The following is a 9,560-nucleotide window of genomic DNA, read 5'->3' on the forward strand; positions in this document are numbered from 1 at the left end:
TCTATGACCATTTAATATCACATGACCTTGAGTGTTTATTGTCTCACATCCATGATTTGAAAATTTTACACTATGATTATTATCACAGATTTGATATATGCGCAATAGATTATGTTTCAAACCTTCAATGTTTAAAACATTATAAAGATAGGTAGATTGGGAAGATAGACATTACTTTTGCCAATGATTTTACAGTTGCTACCATCTCCAAATGTAACTAAGCCTTCATTGATTCGGTTGATGTTTGATAGAATAGCTTTATCACCTATCATATGTCTAGAACATCCATTATCCAAGTAACATCTTCAATGGCTACTTACATTGAAAGATGTGTGGATTACAAGACACTTAACCTTTGGAACCCATTTCATTACGGTTCTAGGTTTAGGAGGGTCTCTTACCTTTCGCTGTGTTTAAGAGTTAGGATTTCTCATATTTTATTTACTCCGTTCTTACCAGAGTTAGATTTCAACTCTGTAACGCCCTGAAATTCAGGGGTCGAGCATAACTCAGCTCCCGAGTTTCAAAACATCACTTATGCAACATATTTGATGCTAGATGTATGTTGTCTATATGAGTACATAAAACATGGAATAGATTAATCCAAACTGCAAACATAATTCAAGGATAAGTGAAAGACGCAAGCGGAAGACTTAAAGAAACATATGTGTACATGTGCAAGTTCCTGAAATACGTATACATACCAGGTCATATTTACAAGTGTTGCTATCAAAATACAAGTATTAAATGACATCATCTATTCCCAAAAGAAAATCCAGAATTCCTGCGCATCAGGACATGGCTCACAAGAACCCGCCTGAAAACTCCATAAAAGAAAATGCGGCCTCATCATCCTCAAACTCCTGCTCTGCCTCAGGGGTCGCATCAATATCTACATCTAAGATAGAGTCTGGTTTGGTGTTTAAACACCGTCCCAGAACGTGGGAGTGAGTGATCAACTCAGTGGAACAATAAAGCAAAGGTTAACATGTTATCAATTCAATCAAGCAGTAATGATAAAGCAAAACAACCAAACATGTCCTAATTACTCTTGTTAATGCAAGGATGTATGTAGAATGATGCGTGTCCTCGCCTGTACACCCTCAGCGTCTTCATCTTACATTACGCATGACATCACCTTAAGTGCTCCACCTCTTCCAGGCACATGCAATGCGGTGCATGAACATGATTACTAAGTTGTTATTAGTCCTCTTCATACAGCAGGATTGGGAAGCTAAGGTACCTTCCTCATATCAATTTCCACACAGTGATCTATTCTAGGGTCGTCGGTCCTAGGAAATCTCATACGATCATATGGTTTTAGGTCGCTGTAAAGGGCTCATCACTAATCAATGCACGCCTATCATACCTTCGTTACTACTCTAAGGCTCGTCACCTTAATGTAGTGTCAAGGTATGCTCGAGGTCACCACCAATCAATGTAGGCCGACAGCACGAATATAGTGTCCCATACCACCATAATCGGCTCACGAGTTTGGTTGCTCACTGGTCACTACGGGGAGGCTCGTCACCCCACTGTAGGACGACAGCTCGACCACGGTGTCCCATACCACCATGTTCGACTCATGAGTCTTAGCGGATCAAGGTACCATGGTTAATAGGATTTCATTGGTAAGTTTGGTACCCTAGATTCATACAATAGTGTCCATACATGGTGAACATACATCGGACAATCGGGTTACTTAACGAACTCGACTAGCACGAGCGCATGTTGGGTTGAATGACATAGAGTGCGCAAACACTCTGTGTGGCCAAACCACTACCGACAACTCTAATACGACTCAGGTTTGTCAAATCACGCCCTTTGTGGTGAAAGCAACCTCAGCCACGAACTCAAGGCCAATTACCAATTTCTTGGACTATTTCATAGTCCCAAACACATTCCACTACAACAGATATTCATATCAACAATTTAGAATAGTAATGGAACAGCAACTCAAATCATGTAGTACGTGAGCATTTGAAGAATATCAACTCAACATGGATTTACACATAAGTAATACTAGAAATTAAACAACAAAGGATGTGACTTACATATAGGAAATCATACACACCAATAGGAGAGTTGAGAATCGCTTCTCAACATCCGCAAATAGGATAATAAATTACACTTTAGACCATTCAGACATTTCTACAAACACTTAGACTACATAGTGCAATATACATGACGTATGTTGGAATACACGCATTTGAACAATTCCTTTTGCCAAGGAGTTGTCACACATACAATTAGCACAAGTACACGACAAATAATCATGGTAAACACATGTTCATATTTTATACGTATGCGATAATTCCTACATATATATAGAATACACAAATAACAATATAACACATACATACTAGGAACGCAAAGTAAACATAGCATTTGGCATGTGAAATTGCACTCACAACAAGAATAAACCGTTAACTGATATTGAAAGCCTTGAAAACCATAACCTATACGAATATAGTCCACACCTTAAACCAGAAATAGCGCACCGAACTAATTCAGACGATATGTCTTTGTCAACGGCGACTAGATAACCTAAGGCAAGAATAGAAATGAGCTACAACAACACATAAACTATTCTAAGCTCTAAAACAGATTAGGGTTAGATGAACTTACCCAAGGAGGAACTTAGAATCACCGGAATAACGATTCAAAAGTGATGGTTTAAGGATGTAGAGTAATAGGAAAGAATCTAAGATGATTCACCAACTTCTCTCTCACTTTCTCTTTCTTTTCCTCTCTCTTTCTTAGCTAGGGTTAGGAAATTAGTATGGAAAAGAGAGTGAGGGTTTTAAGGTCTTTATATAGACCTAACATTGATGAAAATAGCCCCAGGGCCAGGGTATACTTAGGTTATAACCAAATCAGACCTCTCTCGATCCAACGGAGCACTTCTGGTGGTCCTTTTTCCACGTGTGGTCGAACTTAAGCTCACTGACCATGGATCTAGGTCAGGCTAAGTTTTCACCGATCGAATTTACAGATCAGCCGTGGCGGACCACACTCAATTCAACGGTCACCAAAACTCGATCAGGTCCACATGCATCATGACATGCCTGGGCCATCTTCCCTGATCCGAGGGTGATATTGGGTCAGAATCCAACGGTCAGATTGCTTAAAATCGTCGCGTAAGTGACACAACTCAGATTTCATAAAATTATAAATAATTTCTCACCGTTCTCACACTCTTTACTCCGGACTCAATCAAATCAACCCAGAACATCATCCGGACTTATTTTTGAAGTGATGACCAAGTCCAACATGGTGACCATAACTGTCTAAGATCATCGCTATCTAACTTTCAACGCGTAGTCCAGGTCCGATCCAGAACTTCCAAAAATTCCCAAGAGCAACTGGATTTAGCGTTAAATCCCAGATTTCAGAGTAACATAGCGCTAAGGATTCTACAGGTTTTGAGTCATGCAGATCAAATTTAAAGTGATTGATGCTAATTTCACAAGCAATCGAGTTTAGCGCTAATTACCCCACAATTAGCTTCTAAGGAAAATAGAGGTTATACTCGGGTCTTGGCACAAAATTTTCCAGGTCATTACAAACTGCTCTTTGACCAACTTCACTATTTTATCAGCTAGAGGAGGATTTTTATTATCTCTCCTTTCATGTTTGTGGTAGTTGGCACATGTTTTTACATTAGAGGCCTCTTGAAAGGGTTTTACATTTTTGAAGTTATTCTTGTTTTTGTTTGACTCTTTTAACGTTCATGCTTTAAAGTTTGAGGATTCTCCTTTTACAAATGTAGGATCGAAATTCTTAGATTTCATAGTGTTATTTTTAATATAACCCAAACCAGATTTGTCACCATACGGGGGAAGATGGGGTTAATAGTTTTTCAAGTTTTTTTCTCCTTAGGTATATTTCCAAGTATCCTTTAAACTCTTAAGGGAGGAAACTTCAATTTTTTATTTTTCATTTTTAGATTTAAGATTTTGCAATTCAGAAATTTTCAAACTTAAATCCAATTTTTTTTTCTTAAAATAATCACAAAATGAGATTTTTCCAAAATAGCCTTTTCAAGTTCTAATTGAAGTTTAGCATAATTTTGTTTTTAAATTTTCAATTTAGCCGCAATCTCGCAACTTTCTCTGTATAGGGCATCATATGCAACTTGAAGATTGTCTTCATTTTCAGAATCACTTCTAGAAGTTTTATAATCAAAAGTTTCATAATCATCTGAAGAAGTGATTCTGGTTATAGTCATTATTCACAACCACAAGTGTAGGGTCGCGATGTAGTAATAATCTCGGTGAGACCGAGGTCGAATCCACAGGGACTGAACTTGTGTGTCTTCTAAATTTAACTAGAACTAAAACTAGATGAAAAACTAAAACAGAAATCTGAATTTAAAGGAGTAATTGTGAATAAGGTGTAAATAATCAATTGAAAGTGAGAACTAGGGTGCCAAGGATCCACTTGTAGCTTCTTAGGATGCTATTATGCTTGATTTAAGGACACAACTAGAATCAAAGTCATATCTTATCCATTTGAAAGAAGAGATGGTTAGATCTCTGAACTTCTCATGAATCTAGTCATCAAAGAAGGAGAATTGGAAGGGATTTCATCACCTAACTATACCCATGGGACGATACCAAACAATAGGATTTACCAAACCAGCAATCTTAAATAAGAAAAGAAGATATCTAAAGCTATTGCAGATTTATTATAATTTAAGTCATAACAAAGCATTGAAAACTGAAAACATTCCATAAAATCAAACTAGAATCCAAGAGAGTTCAACCAAAACATGAATCAAATCAAAGAAAACATCTAAATCATGCTACAAGCTTCACCTCTTAGCCCTATCTAAGAGGTTTAGCCAACCATAGACATGATTGAAGTAAAGTCTCTCAAACAAAGCATAAAAACCAACTAAGGAAGAAGAAGAAAGCTCTTAGATAGTGGCTTCACGCTTTTTCTCCACTCCTTGAACCCTAGAAAATGCCCAGGAACATTCTAGGACTCGTATTTATAGTTGTGAAGCTCCACCTTTCACTCTAACTTGGAATTTTCGCAAACCACCTCAAGTTACGCATCTGCATTGACAATTCTGCGCAATTTTAGTGGGACCAAAGTTGGTTCGGTGGCACCGAAATCGTATCTGAAATTTATCGCATCTAAAATTGTATGTACAAAGTACTTAGGTGGCACCGAAGCTGGCTTCAGTGAGATCGAATTAAGCTTAAGTGGCACCAAATTAAGCTCTTATCTTGCTGAACTATTTTGTGCACTTTCGGTGGGACCGAAATTGATGTAAGTGAGACCGAACTGTCCCATTTTTCTGTTGTTTATCTTGTGCTTTTGTCAGTCTTTTGTCCATCATTTGTACTTGGTTTCCTTAGATCTTTGGCATAAGAATTCTTCATTTTTGGTCTCTTGCGATCCCTCCTTTGCGTTGATGATTCTTTAGCACTAAATCTATGCTTTTAGCATTCTTTTCAACCCAAGCTCTCAGATTCACCTTACAACACAAACATATATAAAATATAACATTAAGCAGTATCATGTTCATAAAAACAAGATATAAATGAGGAAAAATATGCAATATTTGAGTCTCAACACACCCCCAACCAGCATTTTGCTAATCCCGAGCAAAACATGCGAAAGATATTTCAAAAAATCACAGGATAATTTCCATAACCTCAAGTGCTTCTAAAAATAATCCAGATTATAGAAATCTAAAATACGTCAATGTTGAGCATTACTTTCTCCTAAACTCCAGCACTTGATAAATTTCATAGTCAAGTTCAAAGTATTAATCCACCAATCAAGGCAATTCTAAACATTGAGTTTCATGAGTGCATAGTGAAATCTGGACTTTTCAAAATCAAAGATTCAATTCTCAATTTTCATGATAACATTGACAACCAAAAGAGAATTCAGGATAACCAAAACCTAAACCAAAACTTACCTTACAATTTGGTATTTTATGCGTCCATCTTTTGATTTTTCCATCGGTGGCTTTCACGCTATGTTCAATTTTTCAATGATCTGCAATAGGTAGCCTTTTTCAATGACAACTATTTTTTAGTTGGGTATTTTCTTTTTTTCTTTTCAATTCTTCTCATGAACATGGTGGACAATTCCCCAGATTAGTTTCTTTTATGCTTAATAATCATCAAGTTAACAATTCAATATCAAACTTAAACCTTCATGTGTAAGCTATAAGTGATTTGTGAAATCATAACTCAATTAATGTTTAAAACTTCTAATCATGGATTAATAATTCGAACTCAACTTTGAAATCTGGTAAGTAACTAAATCTAAGAGTCATAACTGATCAACATTAAGTATCTTACAATTCTACTCTATGGATTATTTTTAAAATCACTTAATTTACAAAAATATTAGAAAATTTCCACAGGTTTTTCACAAGTTTTGCTCAAAGACTAAGAAAACACTGATTAGTTTGGCTAATTCACACCCCAACCTAAAATCTACATTGTCCTCAATGTAAAATACGTGAGCATACAATGCATATGAGGCAACAAAAAGAAAGGAGTAGTGATGGGAAGATAATACCTAAAGAAGGCAAATTGTAGTTTTTCCAAAGTTCTTAATGCGAAGATGGGTTAACACAACGGCGAAACAAACTAAAAACAAACTATCCTAGTCCTAAATCCTATTAAAGTAATAAATTCTAATCCTAAACTAGGAAAGCAAGGGAAAGCTACTCTACTCAATCATGCAACAAGGTTCCTTCTCTGGCTAGTATCTTGATAAATTCCTCGGAACGTTTCTCAACAAGATCATTCAAAAGCCCTTTTTATAACAGGCTTGGATATCCTGGAGGATGAATGTCCAAAGAAATTTATGGACCTTAGCATAAAGTTTTCTTTTAATCTCCTGAGGTGTCCAAAGTATATATAATTCACCTGTGATAGAAAAAGTTTCAATGTTAGTACACCATGGTGAATTAGAGACTACAAGTAGATGAAGTTTAAAAAAATTCTCAGAAAGTGATGTAGTCTCAGTACATCCCGAAGTTTCAAACTCCGATTCAATTTTCAGCTCCTCCTTTAATGGTAAACATTCAGGATTTGGGGGAAGGAGGGGCTTTAGAATAAGGGTTCACTTGGTTAATAATAACTACCGAGGTATTGTCTTGTAAGGCATCCACTATTTTTTTTATCATGGGATCGTTTGAATCTGCAAAGTGTGTCAAGCGATCTTCCAGAGAGTTGAGAGATTTAGTTGAGAGGGACTCATTCTCCACGTTCAAGTCTGTGATGATCTGCCCAAGGATTCCATCGTCTTTGAAAGTGGATGGAAGCATGTTCTCTTGCTCTTCATTTTGGTGAGAATAAATTATCGCTGGATGTATCTTGCCTTGCCTTGTATAGGTAGATTGAGGATCAATAGGTGAAGATTTTATGTGAAGACTTTGTTCATTGGTACTACTTGGTAAAGGCATTGTATCGTCAAAGGTTGATAGCTCAGATGGTGGCCTCCACTTAGTGGTTTCAAATTCCAGAGTCCTATTGAGCAACTCGTCCATCTCCCTAACCATATTATAATTTAAATTAGGGGAGTGGTTAAAACATGCCTCACAAGAGTTGGAAGGGTCGGTTGAAAGGGGCTCATCCTCCACATTTAAATTAGACATGTCAGGTGGGTTGAGTAGATCATTATGGTTGACAACTTCCTGTACCTCTTGATCATTAACCTGGAACAAACTTGTGATCAATTCCACAGGAATTTGGGCTGTAAACTCATGATTGTCATCCCATTCTTCATCATCTTATAATTCAATGCAGTTCACAAGTGGGATGGGATCGCTTTTCTCACATTCTGTTTCTAGGTTGGGTTAAAGCTCAAATAAACTAGCCTCTTCCTCCTCATTGACGTCAAGTATGTCATGTGAGTGAAGTGTGTCAATATCATTATATTTAAAAAATACCAGTGTCTCTTGATCACTTCTTTGGACAGTCATCGAGATCGATTCGTCAGGGGATTAAACTGTATGCTCAATAACAGAATCCAACTCATCATTCTTTATTTCAGTATTCTCCATAATCATAACACGTGAACCAATTTGTTGTATATCTTTCATAAGTTCTTGTAATATTTGAAGTGTATTTTCCTAGATGAGCTCTAGAGTTTGTGTGGAATTCTGAAGTGAATTCTCTTGGATTGTTTCTATTTGGATTTCAAAGGTAGGGGATCCAAGAGAATTGTCATTTTGTTCTATTGTTGGTTCATCTTCCCAATCTTGATGTTTCCACTGATCATAGTCATACGGGTCATAGGTGGGAGAGTTTGATAGTTGTTGGTACACATTATCACCCATAATATAATCATACATTGTTTTCTTCTTCTTTGATGGGTGATAATATTTCTCACCCCAATAATCACAATGACCCCAATAATCACGTACCATTTTCTTAATTGATGGAGTGTGATTATTCTCTGAGATATGATCGCGTAGAGACTTTGTAACTAGTGGAGCATCATATTCCACTCAATTCTCGATAATGTTTTCAGAAAAATTTTGAGACGTAGGTTGTTTCCTAACATAATCATCTAATACTTCTTCACAGATCCTCTCATTAACATATCTACAAGCCCACTTTAGCCACTCTGGTTCGTTCATGGAGAAACCTTAATTCTGATTCTAATTCTGAAATTAATTCTTAAAATTTTTTTTACAAAAACATGGAAAGTAAATAGAGGGAAGAAGTTACCGGAAGAGAAGGATTGGAACCGAAAACCCTATAAAATCAAAATAATTAGACTATGTTAGTAATGTTAGAGAAGAAAGAAGAAGGAAAGAAAACAAAAGATGAATCCTAAAAACTAAATCAAAAAACTGAAAAATACTAAAAACCCTAATTCAGAAAATAAGAAAAATCCTAAACTAAACAAACCTTAATCTTCACTTAATTCTAAGACTAATTAATTTAAGAAAAATGCAACCATTAGTCCTCGGCAACGGTGCCAAAAACTTGTTCACAACCCCAAGTGTAACGTCGTGATGCAGTAATAATCTCAGTGAGACCAAGGTCGAATCCACAGGGACTAAACTTGTGTGTCTTCTAAATTTAACTAGAACTAGAACTAGATGAAGAACTAAAACATAAATATGAATTTAAAGGAGTAATTGTATATAAGGTGTAAATAATCAATTGAAAGTGCGAACTAGGTTACCAAGGATCCACTTGTAGCTTCTCAGGATGCTACTATGCTTGATTCAAGCACACAATTGCAATCAGAGTCCTATCTTATCCAGTTGAAAGAAGAGATAGTTAGATATCTGAACTTCTCATGAATCTAGTCATCAAAGAAGGAGAATTGCGAAGATTGGAAGGGATTCCGTCACCTAACCATGCCCATGGGGTGATAGTAAACAACTGGATTTACCAATCCAGTAATCTCAAATAAGAAAAGAAGATATCTAAAGCTATCGCATATCTATTATAATTTGAGTCATAACAAACCATTGAAAACTAAAAATATTCCTTAAAATCAAACTAGAATCCAAGAGAGTTCAACCAAAACATGAATCAAAGTAAAGCAAACATCCGAATCACGCT

The sequence above is a fragment of the Magnolia sinica genome, chromosome 6 (genome assembly GCF_029962835.1).
Source record: "Magnolia sinica isolate HGM2019 chromosome 6, MsV1, whole genome shotgun sequence".
NCBI classification, from domain to species: domain Eukaryota; kingdom Viridiplantae; phylum Streptophyta; class Magnoliopsida; order Magnoliales; family Magnoliaceae; genus Magnolia; species Magnolia sinica.